This window comes from Aphidius gifuensis, linkage group LG5, assembly GCF_014905175.1.
Source record: "Aphidius gifuensis isolate YNYX2018 linkage group LG5, ASM1490517v1, whole genome shotgun sequence".
In the NCBI taxonomy this organism is placed as follows: domain Eukaryota; kingdom Metazoa; phylum Arthropoda; class Insecta; order Hymenoptera; family Braconidae; genus Aphidius; species Aphidius gifuensis.
In genome coordinates this window covers 19,596,316-19,619,859 of record NC_057792.1, presented here as the reverse complement: position 1 = coordinate 19,619,859, position 23,544 = coordinate 19,596,316, and the positions used below count along the sequence as shown (strand labels likewise).

Here is a 23,544-nt window from a genome sequence, read left to right as displayed (position 1 = left end):
ACACAACTTGAATTATAAATTGTTTTTAAAATTACACATATCCATGTGATTCATAAAACCACATATACTGTAGTAGTAATAAATTCATGACAGTAATTTTTTTTAATTATTTCATGATTTTTTTTTTTTTTTTTCGTTATATTAATTACTAAATCTCAATGGATTATCAATTTGTCATTGTTATTTTAAGCCATTTCGTCGTTAATATTTTATATAAATAAATGGATTAATACACGCTATTGGTAATTTAATTCAACTAATATACATTTATACTTTAAATGTATATGCATATTCATGTTGACATTAATTTTTTTTATAAAATTGTGGTAGTTTGTAAATTATTTAAACTTAAAATCTATATTCAAGCTGTCATTAAATCAATAATAAATAAATTATTAAAAATATAAAAATTTTATTCTTAATCAACTAAAAAATTAATAATTAAAAAAAAAAATTTTAAATTATTAATGTCTTTTAATGATAAAGTAAATTATGTATTGTTATTTTTCTCAATTGATATAAATTTTTTTTAAATAAAATTTTTGACCATAAAAAAAGCTCATTATTAATTTAATGTAATATAATTAAAAATAACAGTTTAATATTACTTTATAATGACTTGAATGTAAATTATTGAAATCAAATAATTTCCGATGATAAAGATGAGGTTAGCCAAAAGTCACACTTTAGATATTCTCTCTTGTCTGATGCAACCTTTTACTCAATCGTGTTTCTCATGAGTGAGCAAAACTACTACCAACCCCATGTGCACAAAGATACGACCCTTCCTTGATTGCAAAGTTGGATCACAGCCACATTGCCTGAAGCTTTTGTGTGACACGCTTTTAGCTTTATTTCTCTTTCACAAACTCTATCCAACCAACAAAACATTTCTATATATGTTTTTTTTTTTTCTCATTTATATCTTCATGATTTGTTTATTTTTTTTTTTTTGGCTTTTTATCTATATATTTATAGTCATTGAATAAAAAACACATTAAGTCAAATGAGTATCGCCAAAAGGATGCACAAATACATATATTATCCGATAATAAAAAATAGAGAAAAAATTATCGTATAGTTTTTTTGAGAATAATGGTTTTTTTTTTAAATTTTTTTTATTTCACTTGTTTTATTTTACATTTGAAAACAAACAAAAATAAAAAAATATGATATATTTTATAAAATAATCATATTTTTAGTTGGTAAATAAAATCATAGATCTTAAGAGCTTTTTTTTTTTTTAATTCTGTTTATATGTATATTTATTTATTCTATGAAAATAACAGACTTATCATTGTCGAGATAAAATATAGTATATTTTTTTCTATCAGTATGATTTTTATTCCATCCAATTCGCAACCACAGAAAAATAAAAAACGTGTATGTGTGTGTGTGATAACGGTGGAAAAAAAAAAAAAAAAATGTACCATATTTTTCACGGTCAATTCGAGCGATTAAATTCGTGGTTTTTTAGCACAGATATCGAACAATGGCCATTCGTTGAATCTATATGCTATGTGTGCCATTCTTTTCATTATTTTTTTTTTCACTTTTTTGTTTTGTCTCTTTCTCACTTGGTTATTTAACCCTGTATATTCTCCTTCTCATTCATTCATCCTGTTAACATTTTGGTATTTTGGCTGGCGGCCAGATTGAATCAAGCACAGAACCACCACCCTCTTTCATCTCATCTTACTCATACTCTTATTTTATCTCCCACTATTCACCATTGTCACTTTTTTTTTTTACAAAGATGAAGTAGATAAAGTAAATATTGAGACTAATCAAACATATCATTTTCTACAAATTACTCGACATATACTCAACATTTATTTAAACACTTTATTCTTGATATATAAACATCCTTTTTATACTCTTCAAATATTGTTTATTTATTTACTTTTTTTTTCAATAAATAAAAGGATATATTTTTGTGTAAATATATTTATTTTCTTCTGCTTTAGAGTTATTCATCATATCAAAAATTTTAAAAAATGTTTAATAATGTAATTTATATTCTTTTGTATTTTATACTCGTAAAATTTTTATATCCTCATTTTATTATTGGAGAATAATGATTTTTGTTATGATTGAGGCAAATGTTGAAATTTATATTATATGCATAAGAAAATAAAATTTCATGAATTATTTTTTATGAGTCAGGAAGTCGTATGTATCAATAAAATTGAATTGATATTTCAGTATTGCATCAGGTGTATGCAGCTCAAGTTACAACTCAAGTATTTTCATTTATGACTTGTGCCTTTTTTAATATTTTTTTTGATACTTTGTTTGTTTTTTATTTTGTATTATTTATTTACTATTAAAATTCATACATTAATGTATGTATTTTATGTAATTTTATGGATGTTGTTATTTATTTATTTATTTTTATTATTGTCATGTGTATTATTGTAAAATATATTTAGTTTTTATTCAAGGATTTCATAAAGTGAGTGAAAAGTGAGACTTGTATTGGGAATTTTTTTATGCAATTTAAGGGCGAGGGGGGTGCAGATACAGTACTTAATTTTTTTCATTGGGTTCTTCGTCTATCCGTAAATAATACCGTAGCTATGTGACAAAAAAATTTGTGAATTTTCCTATAAATTTGTTGGTAAATAAAAAATTTAAAAATTCACATTTTATTAATCTTTTATTTATTGAATTTTATCAAAGATAAATTTTTTTTATTCATTCTTTATTTTTTAAAGTAAAAAATTTCATTATTTTTATATTTAATAAAAATATTTCAATTTTTTTATAGAGTAATATTTATTTATTAATAAATATTTATATTTTAAATTTTTTTTTATTTATACTAAAACTTGAAATATTTTTCTTCAAGGTGTTTTTGTATTTAATAACTAAAAAATAATGTCATGTTTTATATTTTTCGTTTAAATTTCACAACTTATATATTTACTCAAAAATTTCTGTATGCAGAGATGAGAGTGCAGTATAAAATAAATAAGAATAAAGTAAATTTCTTCAAACAATCCAATTATGAGAAACGTGGTACAATCACAAAACATAATTGAATTTACTATACACATATTTTCATTATTTCTTAATATTTTTTTCATCTTTTCCATTAATAATTTTTTACTTCAAATAAAAAATTAAAAAAAAAAAAAACTTATTTATTCTAAATTAAAATACCACGAAAATTTTTTAATTTTTCTATATCAAAGTAAAGCACATAAACTGTCAACTTTACTTTATTAAAACTTCAACTTCAAACTTCATTACATGACTTTTAATTATGTATTTTAATTTTTGTTTTTTTGATAAATTGCAAATTTGACATTTTTATAACTTGGAAATTTTTTTTTTTCCACTTTTATCGTCAACGTGTTGATAACAAGAAATATAGATAATAAAAAAAAAAAATAATAATAATAAATAGTGTGAAGAGTGGATGTATTGGTATTTACTAGTTTTTGTCAGCTATGAATTTTTTAAAAGGTGATTTCAGGAGCTCTTGACGACTGTTTTTCATGAAAATAAAATTTAAAAAAAAAATCCTCTTTCCAATCTCGTCCACAGAGATATAACAAAATTCGTTTGTATTTTACTTTCAAACCGATACGGATTATATACGGTATGATATAGCATATTTATGGGTCACCGGGTGCCACCCCTTGACGCTACTATACTCGTTAATCGATAGTACCTGTCGATGATTAATCGTTTTAAAATTTTTGAAAAATCCATTGGGTCAAATCAAACGTATATATCATTTTCAAAATCCAATATCTCTATTTTAATTTTTTATTTTTGTCTTTTTGTCTATTTTCATTTCACATATAAATTATAAAATACAAAAAAAAAACACAAAAAAAAATGCTTATTTTCATCAACTTTAAAAACTATTGTTTTATTTGAAAAACGTCCATTTTTTTATTTTTATTTCTTTTAGTTTTACAGTTTTTTATTTTGATCAATTTTATCAAAACGACAATCTACTAGAGTAACTTATCGATGAAAATAAAATAAATGTTAAAATAACAAAAGTATCAAAAGATTTTGTGAATTAAGTTTTCCATTGATAAATCAACTTTGTTGGTGTGAATAAGACATTTTTATCAATTAAAATTTTCCTTTATAGTTTTTCATTTATTTCTGTCATGTTTAAAAAAGTAATTTTATCAAAGAAAATTTTCAATTTAGCCTTTCAAAGATTTTCTAAAAACTTTATGAATTCTTAGAAAATTCCAAATGTCTCAGGCATTGTCATTTTTCGTATTGTGATTAAATATAATTTAAATGAAAAAAGTAAAATATTATTTTTGCCAAAGTAATATTTTCAATTAAAATTTCAAAGATAAACTTTTATGCTTAGCGTATATAAGTGAGTGTTAACTTTATCATTTATTTGTAATGTATTGTGGTATTCAGCCAATCGTGCTACCATAAGATTTCCCTGGGGTCACATTCCCACAAGACAAAAATGTGTAAACCCCTCAGGTTAGTTGCTTTTTTTCATTTGAGTTTTTTTTTTTATTCAACTTTTTGTCCTGCACTTTTGAAAAAGGTTAAAAAGTATCATTGGATGAAAGATAAAGAAAGGGGTTGTTTCGATGACATGGATCTTCTCATGTTTCAGGATGTCATCTTCTAGACAATATATATACCTGTGAACGGATGCACTTGGAATTCATGAGGCATCGTAGAAACCTCCTTCTTGTCGTAGAATTACCAAACTATATACATTTTTTTGTCTTGCTTTTATTTTTTCTTTTTTATTTATTCATTTATATTTATTTTTTCACTTTTTAGTAACGAATGCAAACACTATTTCGCACTTGAAACCCTAAACTACTTTTCTTTAGCAACAAAGTTTTAAAAATTATCTCGTTGGGGTTTTTTTTTATTTTTTTATTTTTATTTGTACTATACTTTTCAAGAAACTTATCGGTTATAAGAAATTTACTATATACTTACAGGATATCTAATAGAAACAAAAAAAAAAAAAAAAAGCTTTACTGAGGGGCACCACTTCTTTGTTGCGGATAAAAGTATAAGAAAAAAATTTAAAACAAAGAAAAATATGTTAACGAAAATAAGTAGCGTAAAATACAAAAGAAGAGTTGAAAATTTTGTTGAAAAAAAAAAAATGTTGAGTAAAAAAGAAAAATTATGGAAACGAGGTGAAAAAAAACATGCTTTGCAATTCATCTCTTGCGCAAGCATCTCCTGGACAAAACTGAATTACGTGTTTTCAAGGTACTGGGGGCCAAAGTTTTTCATCTTAAATAAGAATAAATTCAGATTCTATTGCTGTCGCCCTCAAGCAAGTAGTGTGAGTGAACTGGATGAGAAAAAAAAAAAAAAAAAAATATATTAAAAAACCAAAAATAAAAAGTTACTGCGGTGGTTTCGCCCAGCGGCAGTTGAAAGAAAGTGGAAAGAGAAATAAAATGAGAACAGTAAAAAATGAAAGAAAAAAAAAGCAGCCACAAAATGCTTTATTTTGTATTTTTTTTTTTGCCTCTAGAAAAAACTAGGTTTGAGGAGAATAAGGAAGACTTACATACCACTCTCGACATATGAATTTCACAGTATGTATATATATCCTTTGCATCGTTTCGTTCGTCTTTATTTTTATCATCATCATCATCATCATCATCGTCGTCGTCTTGTTTTTTTCATTCAGGGTGTATATTTTTTCGTTTCCTCGAAATTTAAGTACCTCTATCATAGTGACTCTTGAAGCACTTGTAACTGTCACTTATTTTTCTTTTTCTAAAAGTTTTTTTTTTTTCTTTTTTCCCTCCTGTTATGTTGTTTATAACATACGTAACCGCTAACTACTTACTGTGCCATTTTGACAAATTTTTCGCCTTTTATGTATTGCCACCTATCTTTTTTTTTTTTTCCTTTTTTCATTTTTATTTTTGTACATACCGCAAGTTGGTAGTCACTTGAAGCTTTTTAGTATTATTACGTGTAAAATTTGAATACTCATCTTTTTTATATAACGAAAGAATGTCATTAAAAACTTGCATATTTCTATAATTAAATTCCAGAAAAAAAATTTTTTCCTTTTTTTTTTTAATATTATTTTTTATTTTCCAAAAATAATTTAATTGAAAATTTAGAATAAATATTATTCAGTCTGTTGTTTATCTTGAAAATTCTTATGGAAAAAATAAATTTTAAATTGTAATTTAAATAAATGAATGAAATTCGAATAGTTTGATATGATGATTTTCAAAAATTTACACTAGAGTGTAATGGTGCAATCAATCTTATCATCCAGCAATCAAACAAAAATGCTCAGTCATTTTCGTAGTGCACTGAACTGCTGAAACAATTGTCTATGTTGCAGCAGCAACCAACGAAATGGTCTAAAAAAAAATAACAAAAGAGTTTCTATGAAAAACGATAATGGCGTTTGTACTTTATTTTAAGTACAACTGCAGTTACATATGCATCTTGTCATGGTAGTATTTTGTTCACTAGTTTGTATTTCATATCGCAAAAAAAATTGACAAAAATTTTTTTGCTTGACGAGACAGTATAATCGCATAAAAAGAAAATACAAAATACTTCACTGGATTCATAAATTTTTGAGGTCATTTGAATTAAAGTATTTCTCAAATTAAATAGGTAGCAAATATTTTTACAAACTGAAATTTAAAAAACTCTTTTCCATTAGCGAGGTGTATTGATTATATTTATTTATTTATTAATTTATTTTATTAAATAAACTAAATATATTTATAAATTAATTATTTAATTCAAGTGCTAATTCATGAAACAAATCAATTATGATGAATAAACATTATAAAGATTAACTTGGATAAAAAAATATGAAGATTATATAATGATGGTGGTGTATGGTTGAGATAATCTATTTTAATCCATGACAATCAATTAACAAAATAATTAAAATAATCTCATGAAAATGCATAAAAAATAAAGCCATCTATTACCTTGAAACAATTAAATCAATAAAATTGGTTAGTAAACAAACGAAATATACTGTAATAGAGGTTTTAATTGTTTTTCAGTGATACAAACGTTAATTCAGTCAGACATTATTATATTGTCACTCATGCCTCTCTCGATTCATTTACCACAACTGCAATATGTAAATTTATTTTTCATTTTTTCGTTTCTTTTTTTAACCAATCCGTTAAGTCATTTTTTTTTTTTTTTTTCATTAATTTTAATAATTTATTATCTCTTTTAGCATTAAATTTTTTATTGTATGTAAAATATTTTTTACATTTATTTTGCAATATTTATGGTAGTTTTGCTGTTGGTAAATCAATGATATATTTCACTTGAATTAAATTAAACGAATATTTTCATGTTAATTGTAAAAATTTCAGTGATGGAGTATACTCATTACCCAAGAATCCCACTAAAAATCATTCGTTCTCAGGTGACTAATGTGGCTAACCTAATCACAAACGTGAAAATTCAATTAGACCACGAATAACCAACTTGCTCTACCAAATGGTTACATTTTCACAGAATTCTTGATGTCTTATTTTCTCCATTATATATATTTAAAAAAGCTCGCATAAATTTACACAAGTAGTCAATTATTTTTAATTATCAGACAATCGTATTTAATAAAAAAGAATTTTTTAATTATAATTCGAATTGTATATAATAAACAAATATCAAAATAAAACTTTGTATAAAGATTATTTATTTCACTCTGAATTTGGAATTTGATACAGTAGTATTGAGAAGGAAATATATAACAATCAGGCACAGAAGTGAAAGGGGTCGGTATCAAAGCCATAGCCATGAGGTATTTAATTTTTAGATTTTAATCTTTCTTTAAACTCCTTCCAACAACTATATTACTAAAATTTCAGTTAAATCACTTTGAAAATTACAAGGAAATTCCGCCTCGGAACTCATCGAGTAATACGAAGCATATACTGCCCTGGGGATTGAGTGAATACTGTGGGTCCTGTGGTGAGAGAAACTGGTCAGTTTTTTAGTTTATACAATTTCCGGCAATTTTATATAAAACGAACAAGTTAAATAAAGAAAAAGTAAGTAAAGTATAAAAATAAAAAAAATAAAAACTTTGTCAAAATAAAATAAATAAAAAAAATAAAAAATATATATATGTATAGCTATTTCTCTTTGTGGAACATACAAACGTTTGATCATTCGAGCATTATAAATGGCACAATTAAATGTGAATTCGTGAAAATAAAAAATACAAAAAATAAAATATAAGTATTCAAAACTTTGAGTGTCAAGTGTGTTGAATCAATAGTATTATAAAGTAAAAAGAAAAGAAAAAAAATAAATAAAAATGTACAACGATTTTTTACAGAGAAAAATTACTTTGCGAATTGCAATCCTTTCAGTGTGTATCCACGTCCACGGATCGTAAAAATCTACTCGCAATGTTGGGTGGGTTAGTGTAAAGTAGTATAGGTGTTTTATTTTTTTCTTTTTATTTCTTTCTTTGCTAACCTATTTCTAGCAACGGAAGGCACTTTAACGCTAACGGAAAATGTTGAAAATTATCCGAGGTAAGAATACGTAAAAGTGGTTTTGTCACCTCGATAGTTAATTTTGCAAAAGGCTGCACGTACCTGGTGATGTCTTACGGTCAACGATATCAATCCTTAAAATTTTATGATTATTTCGTGAATCTTGAAATCTGGTAGTTAAGTTAACGTACCAGTTGACATTAATTTTTAATCATTTAGATTTTAATAAAGATAAATAAAACAAATAATAATAAAAAAATTGATTAAAATCGTAAACAAAATATAGTTTTAAAATATTTTATGTGTTTGCAAAAAATTAAATTAATATTTTTCAACTTATCAGAACATTTTATAATATTTTTCTTTGATGAAAAATTTATGATTTCTAAGAATTATGAGTCTCTTGGAATCATGAAAATTAAATCACAATTGTGAACAAACATACAGTGCAAGTACAAATTTATAACAAATTTTTAAATATTTTTGCTACTTATTATTATAAAAAATATAAATTATTATTTTTTACAATTTTAAAAATAAATACAACATAAGTAAATTAAATTATTTTATATATTTTATCAAGTAAAGCAGATTAATTTAATTTAGTTACGTGCTTTTGCAAGTTAATAAGAAAACCACAAAGCGACACAACCAAACGAAATATAGTTGTAGATGGTGCCACAGTCGTTTGCCACTATTACCAACCTCCAACACACTAACCCAATAATAATTTTGCGTATAATGCTAATTTGGTATGCATTTCATAATTTTTAAACCACTAGTCGCATCTTTAATATCAAGAATTTCACATTCAAACCTTAACGTATTTAGTTATTATCGCAGGTATTATTAATTACATTTAATTATTACTAAATTTCATAGAAATTTGCATCACCTGGTATAAATTATAAATTAATTAAAGTTTATTACTTTATTGGCATTATTTTTTATTATTAATAAAATTTATTCGGTATGTATTTTTAAATAAATTACAGTTAACCTATTTAACATGATAAATTAATTATGATTGTTGTTTTTTTCTTTAGAAATAATGAAAATAATCATTGAATTGATTCCAATTTTTGTTTTATTTATTAGACAATATACAAGTTTATTTATAAGAATTTATTATTATTTTGGCATTCTCTTGGGTAATTTAGTTTTCAATTAATTACAAGGAAGACTTGAAAATTTGTTAAATTATGCAGATGAAATTGTTGATTAGTAGTTTATCATCAATGTTGTTGGTAAACTAACAGAAAATATTATTTATTATATATTGAAGTTTATAAATAAATTTATTCAATTTTGATCTTGTACAGTATTCATGTTTAACATATCTATTTTAAATTTTAAATTTTTTAAAGTTCATTTTAAGCCACAAATGAGTGTATGTGGGTTGGTAGACTTTTTAACTTTCAATCTACCTCTCAAGCTTTATGATTTATAAGCTTGGTTGACTATACGAATCTCTTGAGACATATAACCTCATTCGTTTTGTCCATTAAATCAACGATATATATGCAAGAGTGAGAGTATAATAGTAGAGTCAAGGGTGCGGAACTCATTGCGCTTCTCTGTGTCTATTGTTTTCCTGGATTAATGTTTAACGTAAATTTGAGACATTATGCTGAAGATAAGCATAATATATACATGCTTTTATTACAATAGAAAAGAAAAAAAATAATATAAATCCAATTTTTCTTGAATAAAAAAAAAGATAATTCATATATTAGTTGAAATTCATTCAATTTCACCACAGAAATTTTATTTATATACATTCGAATAATTTTTATCACGTACACATTGCTTTCACTGCTTCGATATTTATATTTATTTTACATTTATATTTTATACATTATGATACAGTTTTATTTCATGACATTTTTAAATTTTATTTTCCTTATTTTTTAATTATTTATATTCTCGGTGATTTTACCTTGGTAAGCTTTTCATCTAGTCTATTTATTTACTTGTTATTTTTTATTATTTAAGTAGAATATTTTAATCTTTTGACTTTAATATTTAAATAAAAATAAACTTTCAAATATTAGCTTATATTATTGAGTAAACTTTGGATAATCCATTGTCAAACTTAAAATAAATGTGTAATGTGTACACAAAATACCGGAAATTATTTTGGATAACCAAGAAATTTCAGTGGAAATTTATGAAATTGTTGGAATTTATTGTCCCAGGATAAATGAATAGCTTCAGTATTTGTTGATATATATATATTTATAACAAAAGAAAATATAAGAAAGAAAAATAAACATTAAGAGAAAAAAAAAAATTGAAATAGATTTAAATTGAGAATGAGTTGTTGGGTGTCGGTACTTCGGTAGATTATCACTAGACAAGGGTGGTTTCACACATTGTTAAAACAATGTGTAGTCAATGTCTGTAAATGTACTTTTCGTAAAACCACGTGAGATCTCGTGGGAATACATTTGGGATTTAACACTTGCTTCATTCACAAATGACGATCCAAACAATCCAATTGCCATTTTGTTTTAACAACTGTGCTTTTACATTTAAACATATTTACCTCGTTTATTTTTATGTTTATATATTCTTATTTTTCAACGAGTTCAGTTGAATAAATTCTATAAATACAATCTACTTAAAGCTTTTAAATAAAATTTACAAAACAATAAACTTTTTTAAGAAACAACATAATTTCATTTCAATTAACTTTATAACTCTATTTTTTTTTCAAGTTAAATTGTAGCTTAATAATGATATTTAAGAAAAAAATAAAATGAAAATTCTTAAATAGATTGAGCTGAGAAATAATGAAAAAAAAAAATGGTTTTTCTTGTTTATTTTCATGGGCTTAAGAATTGTTGTACAAGGATTGGTAAGAAAAAAAGGGGGTAGAATTAAACAATAGCTAACTTGCCTGGAAAATTTAATGTTCAAACTTGGAAAATATATAGTCTTATGAAAATTCCCTTGATTTACCAATTTACAATTTTCCTTCATTCGCCACCTTTTAGCAACTGCTTTGGCTAATGAAAATTCACAAAAGAGTTTATACTTATTCAAGCACAATACGAATAAGAAGACCTAAATACTAACAACTGTAAAATACACTGTTGCATTTAATTTTATAATATATATATATTTTAAGTTAACTTGAGCTTTGTAATTTTATATTTTTTTAAATAATATTCAAGCTAAATTATTGTACCAATTTTCATTTAAAATTTAATCATTTATTTATTTTAGTCTTTTTTTTTTTTAACGCTTTTGTTTTCGTTAATTTATTTTGTTCCATTCAGTTAATCATTTATTATTATATTCAGTTCTGATATTGTCATTTTTTTTTTTTTTATAAAAATTTATTTCTACTCTGCTACTCGTGATAATGGAACTCTATTGTATTATAAAATTTTATTTGAACAAGTAAAATCATAATCACATTGCGGATAAATCATTAGTTAAAATATGTTGAATATATAAAAGGGGAAAAATATTTTTCCATTGACACTCATACAGAGAGTTAATCACTTGTGGCTACAGATCAAATTAGCAAAATTTTGCATAATCAAATTAACGAATACCCCAAATTTTCTCATACGAATTATTTTTAAATTCCACATGAATCAACAATTCTCGAGTGGGTGAATTTTTTCATTTTTTTTTTTTTTTGTTCAAGATAATAAATAATTATTTTTCATATATAGACACATAAATTAATTGAAACAAACAAAATAAAATAATCAATAGAATATTTATACAGAAAAAATATTTGAATTAATCGAATAAACGAATAATAATTATTATTAAATTTCATCGAGTTTTATTATCTTTATTTGTTTACGTTCATTGAAACATAAATTTTCGATATATATATTCAACTGTAATTATCGCAGTTTTTATTTTTTTATTTTGTACAAATATTATTCGTTTTTAAATTGCAAAAAATAAAAAAGACCAAAACTCATTATCTCATATTGGTATTTTTTATGTAAAACAAATAAAAAAATTCGTTAGATCGTGATCAAAGAATGTTTACGAGATACATGCTTCTTAAAAAAAAAAAGCTTCATCTCCGTTATACACATTTTATGCATCCCATCAGTCTATGACATTTTATTTTTTATAAAATATATTAAAAAATAATATTATATTTTTTATAATTACATTTTTCATCATGAAAATCCTTGAAAAAAATAAAACTCTACACATTAGAGCTTAACTAATAAAAAAATATATATTTTTAAAAATTTATTTAGAATTTGTTTAAATCTCTTTTGATTCGTTATACAATATGTATGTACAATCGTTGTTATTATTTATTTTTTAAAACTATCACATTGAATAATTAAAAAAAAAATGAAAATAAAAAATTTATTATAATAATTATGGATGTAGTAATAAATATATTACTCGTGCATTAAATTTAAGATCCAACATTTGTAATAATAAGAATAGTTATTACAAAACATTAAATTCATGAATAAACATAACTTTAAAATTTCACAATAATTATTATTGTCTTGTTTCTTGCTTTGGTCATATATGAAAGTTCGGCAAAGTGCCATATCCACCATACCACCTTGACGTTATTAACATTCAAAATAGTTTCAAACATCTCAGCGTTTAATGTTTACCAACAATAAACCACAAAGCCCATCTTAACTAAACTATTTTTTTTATTTATAAATTTATAACATACATATTTTGTAAATGTATAAAATTATATCTAATTTATAATTTTTCTTTTTTTTTTCTATTCAACAGGTACATGATGATGAAACCACTGAAGAATCGATGAAACTACAAAAACCATTATTTGGTAAGTCATTTATTAATTTTCGTTTTTATTATTATAAAATTATTTTGACAAGAATGAAAATAAAGTTTTTTCATTAATTGTGATTACGTGAAAAATTTAAAACTTTTAAATCAAATTAATTCCAAGTTTCAGCTGCTATATTCACCAGACAATAACAAAAAAAAAAAAGCTCCAATTAATTTGGAAATTTTTTTTTATCACTTGTATATATATATTTTGGTTTTCATATAATTATTATTAATTTATGTCGATCAATATGAGGCCATATTAAATAATCAATTAAATAACGTTCAATTATTTTGTGGAAAAACAATTAGTCTGTCGCTTAGTTGGATATTCATAGATCCCACAGGAGTAACAATGCCACAATTTTTTTTTTTTTCATCCCTTATTTTTTGTTTCTCCTTTTTTTATATAAATAAAGCTGTATATGATAAAAAATTGAGAGGTAAATATCCACTAGTGTGACCCAGTATAAACCACGATTACATTTCACATATAAATATATCAACTTGATACGTGTGGTTGTGGATGAGGCACATGGTATTTTGTACTTTTAGCTGATACTTTTTTATATATACATATCCCACACGTGTTTCATATAGATTATAGTATTTTTCACATAAAAAAAATATATACAAGTGAGTGATTCTAAGTGAACCTAACTTGAAATTTTACCTCAGGATCAAAATCGATACACAAGGATCATCTATAAAAGACACACACACACACACCAGAAAAAAAAGGAAAGACTTTTTTATTTTGTGATGTGTTACGCAATAGCAAAAGCTGGGATAAAATAAAAAAAGCATAAAACTCTCAGGGGGTTAAAAGGGATAAACTAGAGAGTTCTTGGGATAACGGAAGTTGAGAAATGGGCCAACAGTTCGCTCTATCACTTCTCTTCAGTAACGACAGACGTCATACATTTTCAAAATCTCATGTTTTACTAAAATACCATGAAACTCATATATTAAATGGATAAATTAGAATTTCTATGTGGCCACTCAACTGTTTTACTTATTTTCTCAATTCTTATCTTCAATCTTCAACGTTAAACGTTTCAATGTTTATTCATTTATTTTTTTTTTTTTTTATTATTCTACTATACATGTCATTTTAATTTCAACATTTTCGTATACATGCATGGATACACATATAACTCAATATTATTGAAATATTCTAGTTTTGAAAAAAAAAAACATTTTTAGATTTAATTTAAAAATTTACTTTCTTCAGTCATAGAAACTTTTTTTTATTTTTTTTTTATTTTCCTCAGTGCATATATAACTCATTTGACTTTTTTTTATACTTTGGTTATTTTCACGTAAATACTTTCCACACTTTGCCAACACTGACACGCTTTATTGGCTCATTTATTGTTCGTCGACTGTAAAATATTTTTGGCTACCACTGTAACACGTTTTTTTTTTTTTTTTAAATTCACTGCAAAACTCAAACTCACATCATATATGAATAAAAAAAAAAAAAGCTATGAAAAAAAATGACCTTATAACAGTATACTAAAAATTGCTTTTAAGGATTTTTATTTTTTTAAATTTAAATAATTTGTTGAAAATATATATATATATATTTTCTTTTTTATAGTGGTCTGATGCTTGGGTATACAATAATTTTATCCCAAAATATTGTTGTATTATGTTAATCAAATAAATTTATAATCCTTGCTGAATTTTTTAAAATATTTTTTTCTGTTCTAAAAAATATATATATATATTTACTTGAGCAGTTTTATCATCAGATTATATAAAAATTTATTATTAAATATAAATCATTCAATGTCGCTCGTACTATTATTATTATTCTTTTGTTTTTTTTTTTTTCCAAGTGATATTAGTAAATACAAGTTTGTAATGAATTCGATTAACGTCAGGATAGTTTTAAAAGCCACATGAGAATTGTAAGCCACACGGTTTCTGGTGCAAAGAAAACCATCTGAGAATGTATAAACTATACATATATATAGCTTTAAAACTATACGATATAAAGTTTATTAAAATTTTCCAGTACCATATAATAAACTTGAACATAAATCTCAGTTATCATCAAAATTTATTATCAATATAAAATTAAATTTTTTACTTTTAAACTTTACTGTAATATTACTGAATCATTAAAAGAAATTTCAATAAAAAAATATTGAGGATAAAAAAAATATACATATTATATATAAATAACAGTATAATTTTCTTTATAAAAAAATGACGTATAAAAAAAGGGATAAGAAGTTGGTCAATACCTTTTATCAACATATAAACCTTGGTGGAAATTACAATTCCCATGTGATAGTGAAAATCGAGACGCGTTACACTCTCATAGCAACGTTGCTACCACGCCCATGTTATAACTGGTGCACTTAATTGTGGATCAAGAAAGGATAATTCAATGAGACACTTCATAATGGCTTTGAGATGCATGTTACTAGTTTCCTTTTGGGATTATTAGATACAGCAATAATTATTAAACTATATCTTGCGAAAAGTCCATTGAGTTAGCACTACTCTTATATTTTTAAAAATAACCAAGCAAATAGAGACAAGTTTCAACTAATCTAAGAAAATTCATTTACAATTTTTATCTTGAATAATTAAGGCAATATATATTATAATATCCTAATATAAAAAGGACAAACATCATCGGTCTTCTGAACATTTGATTGGTCATTGTTTGCCTTTTTCTATTATTTTTTTATTTATTTCGTTAGCAACGAAAAAACAACAAAAAAAAGCGAGTAAACAAAATTTTTTTTGATATTTTTTTTTTTTAAATTGACATATTAAGCTAGCACAACTTTTTTAATAATTATTAGAACTTGATGCAATTGGGCTTGAAATTTTGTGCGAATTATGTGTTTTTTATGTGTGGAGAAATAAATTTGAAAGAAAATTTTTTAAAATAATTTTTATATTTTTTTTCAAAATTGACATATTAAGCTAGCACAACTTTTTTAATAATCATCGGATCTCGATGCAATTGGGCTTAAAATTTTGTGCGAATTATGTGTTTTTTATGTGTGAAGAAATAAATTTGAAAGAAAATTTTTTTTTTATTTTTTACATTTTTTAAAAAAATTCAAATATTAAGCTAGCACAACTTTCTCAATAATTACCGGATCTCGACGCAATTGGGCTTAAAATTTTGTGCGAATTATGTGTTTTTTATGTGTGAAGAAATAAATTTGAAAGAAAATTTTTTTAAATATTTTTAATATTTTTTTAAAAAATTGACATATTAAGCTAGCACAACTTTTTCAATAATCATCGGATCTTAATGCAATTGGGCTCAAAATTTTGTGCGAATTATGTGTTTTTTATGTGTGAAGAAATAATTCAAAAACAAAATTTTTTTAAATATTTTTTATATTTTTTTTTAAAATTGACATATTAAGGTAGCACAACTTTTTCAGTAAACATTCAATCTTGATGTTATTAGACTAAAAATTACGTGTGAATTATGTGTGATTTATGTGTAAATAAATAAATTTAAAAAATTTTTCGTCAATTTATTCATTCTTTTTTTTTTTTATGATAATACTTGTGTTTATAAAATCAATGAACAATGAACATTTTAGAAGGTATAGATACAGGCGCGCGTAGCGCGCCAATGTGCTCGTATATAAAAAACGACAACTGTTGTCAATGAAATAACCAGTTGGTTTTTCTAACTCGATAATTATATTTAATTTCAAAAAAATTATAAAATCGAAAAAGAATTAAAAATAATTGAAATTAATTTTTAAAACTTTTAGAATGATAATATTTACATGTTGTTTTAATTTTAAGAGCATAATCTCAAGAAATTTTTTTTTAAAAATAATTTTTTTTAAATAAATATAACTTGAAGAAATAAATTCTGAATTATGTCTGCAAGTCACGAGGGCAATATAAATTTATTTAAAAAAAAAAATACACAAATTATAATTTCATCAATATATCAATGAATGAAAAGGCTTGTTGAAATTTAATTTATTAAGACAATGAGTTTTTAAGTCAATCACTTGAAGTTATTCGTCTAATTTATCTTCACAGCTGTCGTATATATTTTTTTTTCTCATCCTGATATTTTTTTTTTATATTCTTTTTTTACTGTTCACAAGTATACCGAGTTGATTGTCTTCTGTTATGTCGATCCATCATTTGGTGTAATTACCTCTGGCATAAAAGAAGACACTGACAGTAGTCCGTTCAATTGCCAGCTGCCACGTACAACGCAGCATTGTACAATCGAATTATTAGAGCAAATAATTCATTGAGTATATTTGCGTAACCTCCATTTTATGTATATACTTAAACGTTTTTCCATTGAAATATTCCTTTTATTCTGTATTTTATTCACTTCAAGTCACTCTCAAATGACATCATTACCGGTGACTCTCATTTGATTTAATCAAAAGCTCTCGTCTTTACTCACCACTCAGGATATACATCGCTTAATCGTTTGATAATTATAAAAATAAAATTGAAAAAAAAATTGTTTGTGATCTTAATGACACCTAACTTTCAATTGATATATAAAAAAAAATATCTCTTGAGATTTTTAAATTAATAATTTATTTTTTTTAAAACAACTGTAATTTGTTTTTTTTTTTTTTGGAGCTTTCATTGATCCTTTGAATTTAAAATGAAGAAAAAAAAATATACGTAAATTTTTTACTTCTTAACTTTGCAATTTTACTTCAGTCGGTAATAGAATATTTGCTAGTTAATGTAAATGAAAGCTCGTTGCACTTTTATACCGTTAGTCGTCAGTCGAGCAGTCACTTCTACAAGATGAATCACCCCTCACTGACCAGCAATCCGCCCTCACCATGTTTCATGCTGTATACACGCCAACGTCTTTTGCCCTTTTCCATTTTTTTTTATTTTTATTTTCTTGCTTAAAGCCACACAAGCTTTTTGCTTCATTTCTTTCCATCTCATAACGAACTCAAGAAAAGAGTTTTCTTATATATATATTAAAACTAAAACCCTATAAAATTCATGCCATTAACATTTACACGAAAATTCAACTCAAATCATGTCAAATAACGTCAGATCTGAAATATTTTTTTGTATTACTTGAATCTTGATAATAAATTTGTTTAATAAATATTTAATTAAATAAATTTATACATATAATCTCAATTAAATTTATTTTTTTAACCGTTTATATGAAGTCCGTATTAAATCATAATATGCAGCTCAGAAATTTATAATAAAATTACTTCCGATTGGTTATTTCATTGAATTAATGTGTATTTCCAATTATCATCATTAAATTTTATTGAATCGACATGTCTAACATAGATATATATATCCTCTTCATTTGTAACTTCAGTTATATACAATTTAACAAGCTTCAAATAGTAACTGACAGTCAAATCGATTTTACAAAATCCTTGTTTCAAGTACATGCTTTGCATTTGTCTCTCATTCTCTACACCACAATTTATATCAATCCTTTATCTCTTTTCCCCTCATGTCTCTTTAACTCTCTTGTCTTGCCACCATTCGACAATTGATGCACAAGATACTTGAGACTCACATACAAACTATACATTTTCGTTGAATTAGCCCTCCTCCCTCCCGCCCTTTCCCCTGCATGAACCTAGAGCTTGTTTACTTGAGCAGTCTAATCAAATACATTTTGTGTTTATGTTAAGTGTCATCTTGACAAACATATATTTCAAACCTACACATAATACTATAGTGTGTATGTGTGTACAACTGTACATCTAAATATCATGTTGTTACACAACATTTTGATATATATATATATTTATTTTAATCTACTGACAATTCTAAAATCGTTGGTATCTTGTTGACCATTGTTACACATTATATGTATATCTATATTAAGGGTAAGTTTGACTCTCCAATCACCAAACGACATGGACAGATAAACCCATGCATATGCATTTATGCATCCGCACGTGATACCATTTTATTCAGACGACAGAATATATAATATTTTCAAGAGAAATATATTTTTTACCTTTAGAATATTAAATATTTTAGTTTTTTTTTATTTTTTCATTTTATTTTTATATACATATTGTATATATATCAATTTTTTCATTTTAATTTTCTTGATAATAATTTTATATAGAGTTTATACCTTTCTGCTTTTTTTTTTTTTTAATTTTATATTTATGATTATTTACGAGATAAGGGTGGAAAGCTCGTTTTCAGTGTGTTGACCTTTTATGAAAAGAACGAAAGGTGGGATTAATTTTTCATTAAACAGCTCTAACGGTGCACTGAGATGAGAGAAAAGTGAACTGTGTTTTTGAGAGGGTAAAATGAAGAATAAAAAAAAAAAAAAAGGGTGTGCGCGTGTTGAGCTTTTGCCAATGTCCCAGCCGGTAGTTTAGTTTGTTCGATGTTAAAAACGAACGTAATATCCCAATGGGCTAGTTACCAAGATATTTTATATATATATTTTTTATTTTATTTTATTTTTTTTGTATTAGTGTATATATAAGTTTCATTGTATACGCAGTCAAGTAGAAAAAAAGTGGTAAGAGAGAAATGAGAAATAATAAAAAAAAAAGATATATATTGGAAGTTGGCTTTTCAGTTTGTGTCCAGTAATCGGTTCGCTCCAATGAAATTTTGTTCTGAGAGCTTATTGCCGAGAATTCACTTCAAGATATGAGCAAAAGAAAAAAGTAAAATAAAAAAAAAAAAGTAAAAAATTTGTTATATATTTAAGTGGGAAAAAGCAAACTTGCTGGGATGGTTTAAAAAAAAAAAAAAAGTCGTATTTTTGGGTGTTTTAAATGAGGGTAAAAAAGGGTGGTTCAGCATGAGGATACAAAATATATTGCATGTGTTAGGAAATTCGATTCTTATCCACTAGTTAAATCGTTTTTGCAAAAATATATATCTATATGGTATATAATATCATGAGAAATTGAAGAAATAAGAGAAAACGTGTTTGAAAATTCTCGATATTTATTGTATTGGATTATTTCTTGTATGACATTTTTGGATTATTCGTGTATCAATTGACTGGGATATACATATTTGTATAAAATATATATAAAATATTTTATCTATAATATTTTTTAAGTCAATTTAAAGTCATGTTTATTTTTAATTTTTTAATCAAACACATTCACTATGAAAATTATTACAATTTAAAAATATAATATAGAAATATTTTATCATTTAAATATTATTTTTAAAACAAAAATTATATTTAAAAAAATAAAAATGAATTGTAAATACGAAGATTAATAGAGAAAAATATTTTTACAAAATAAATTTCAAAAAAATAAAATATTGTTATTATTATTTTTATCTTAACAGTATAAAGTTTTTTTTTTAAAATATAGCAATATTATTTTTAATCTTTATAACAATGATATTGGGTAGATGAATACATTCTGGCCAACGCCGGAATGATCTTCATTGCTGTTTCCCGTTCCGTTTGCCCAACGTCCGCTTTCTCGCCTCGACCACACCGGTAAGTCGATTCCACTTTGCCATTATCATTTCTATGTACTCAGCACTTATATAACACCACAGACATTCACCCACCCATCCATACATAAGCCCACATCTTTGTAGACTTTGAAATGGAATTTGTATGCCACTGCTTATAGAGCACTCTTAAGTGTATACACATATACACATACACTCTTTGCATATCTTCTTTGTTTCAGGAAAATAAGAAGACATTACAACACTATACATTTTTACACACAGATACATTTTTGTGGTATATATTTTTTTAACACTAATAAAATGAAAAAAAAAAAAAACCATCTAAGAGTTTATTTATATAAAAATGTTACCATGTACTATGTACGCACTATAAACTTGTTACAAAATTTATCCAGTTTTTTTTTTAATATAAAATTTATAACCTTTACCAAGACGTATTCACATTATTTATTTTTATACTGTCACAGGATTTATATTTTTTTGCTATAAAATATTGTCTTTGGCAAGCTTGTATCAACTAAAAAAAACATTCTTGTTTTTAATATTCAATTTTATTTATTTATTTATTATTTTGATGTAGGAATTTTTTTTTTTTTTATTATTCTCATGGTACTGTGTAGTTTATATGGATACATAAAAAAATTGATTTAAAAGGGATATCACTTGTGTAACATGTGTTTGGTCATTTTATAAAACTGATTGATGCTGTATGGTTAGAATAAAAAAAAATATAGATTTTTATATACATAAATTATATTTTTATACGGTTTTTAAAAGATTTTATTATGCAAGAATATATAAAAAATTTAAAAGGGTTATTTACTTCCAAAATATATTAATACAGTGGAATTTTAATATTTAAATATTGCGATCGTTCAAACGAGTAATGGAAAGGATAGTATAAATATTTACATTCAATGTTTATTTTTTTTATTGATATATTAATGATCAACTAAGTGAATCTGGAACAATCAAGTGATTATAATTGAATAATTTCGATTTATAAATTGATTCGAAATTGAAAAAAATTAACAAATATATAACAAAAGCTCTACATTAATTTAATAGAAAAAAAATAATATTAAAAATTTCAATATGAATGATTAAAAATGAAAATAAATGTTTTTTTTTTTTCTAAGTAGTACAATATTTTGTGAATGATAAAATTATTGTGAGGGTTTATGATTATTGTGAGGCAAATCAATTTAGTGATATTTAATGTCTACCAGCATAAAAATGAAAAAAAAAAAATATAATATTAATAATAAAAATGATATAAATTACATGCACTTTGAAGCATGGTACCTCTCAATGTATGTCACAACCAGTTATGGTAAATTCAACAATTAAACCGTGTTCATGAAAAGCTCCTCTCTCGTAGTCCATGATTTTCGTCATAAATTGACCGTTAATTCAACAAGCCTGCCCTGGTTGAATTTTAGTGACGTTCAAAACTCTCTTCCGTGAAAATTATCAAACCAGGAAGTTTCAAATATTTCAACCGTATCATGTGAGTTAATTATTTGCTTAGTTAATGAATTTTAATATTATTGAATATTTAATACTAAAATAAATAGCCATATACTTTTTAATGAAAAATAAAATTTACAAATTCAATTGTTAATTACTTTTTTTTATTTGTCAATTAATATTTCTATCAATATTTAATATTTTTATTTTAATCTCGATTTGTTTATATACAATTTATATTAATGACTTTACATATTTAATATTTTTATTTTAATTTACATTGTAATATTTTATTATTAACATTTTAATAACATTTTAATAAAGATAATTAATTTTAAATTAATTTTCAAACAATAAACATCATTCAAATTATCATAAATATAATAACGTATTCATTTTACAAAAAAAGGTAAATGAAAATGTACCAGTTGAAAGAAATTTAGTTGAAAAAAAAAAAAAAAAGTAGAAATTGAAAATATGAAATGAAAAGCAGACTATTAATGAAAGAAAAAAATCTGGAGTGAAGAGAACATATGCAACATGCAATTACAATAGTTGAAGTTGAAATAAAAAAATAAAAAAAATCCTTATCCATTCATCTTTCACGATATGATGCAAGTTCCGGTCATTTTTAAACTTCATAAATTTCAGTACTCTCAGCAGACATAATAGCAGCGAGAAATGTATCGATGAGTTGTGTTCATTTTCGGCACATATATTTATTAAATTTTTTTCTTTTTATATTTTTTTTTATTCTTGAAAATATACTGCTAAAATTATTTTTATTCTTTGTCTCATTTTCATTGATTTTCTTTTTTTTAATTTTAGTTTATTTTTTTTTTATTGTTCGCTGTGTTTCGATGAGAAAGTCGTTTTGTTTTTCATCTACGTTATCCAGATTACATTTCTCGACATGGATCTCCACCCTTTTTGACCCATACGGCAATAAATTCCTTCCGGTGCAAATGTCAACAGATTTGAGAATTTTTTTATTTTTTTTTTATTCAACTATATATATTTTTTTTTTTTATAAAATTTTGTTAAATAAATACTCTAACCCTTGAATATTCAACATCATACACCCGGTACATCCGGTGGTCATGTGAAAAAAAAGTCGAACAGAGCTTACCAAAAAAAAAAAATAAATAAATGTTTTTGAAATAATACAAAACATTTGCCTGGATGGAAAAAAATAAATAATATTTAAAGTATATAAACATAAATTTAAAAAATAAAAAAAAATTAAATACAGTAACTTACTGAATTTAAAAATACTTTTTTAAATAATTTAATAATTTATCAAATTTATTTTTAATAAAATATAATAATATTATTTAAA

The 23,544-nt window shown here is 24.2% G+C and overlaps 1 protein-coding gene across 1 annotated transcript in view; it reads left to right on the top strand.

Moving 5' to 3' along the window:
• The window catches only part of LOC122858311, a 78,554-nt gene that overhangs the window by 4,836 nt on the left and 50,174 nt on the right, over positions 1–23,544 (top strand). The window contains exon 2 of the mRNA XM_044161125.1: positions 13,230–13,284. The gene's annotated coding sequence lies outside the window, so the exon portion shown is untranslated. The remainder of the gene's footprint in view (positions 1–13,229; positions 13,285–23,544) is intronic.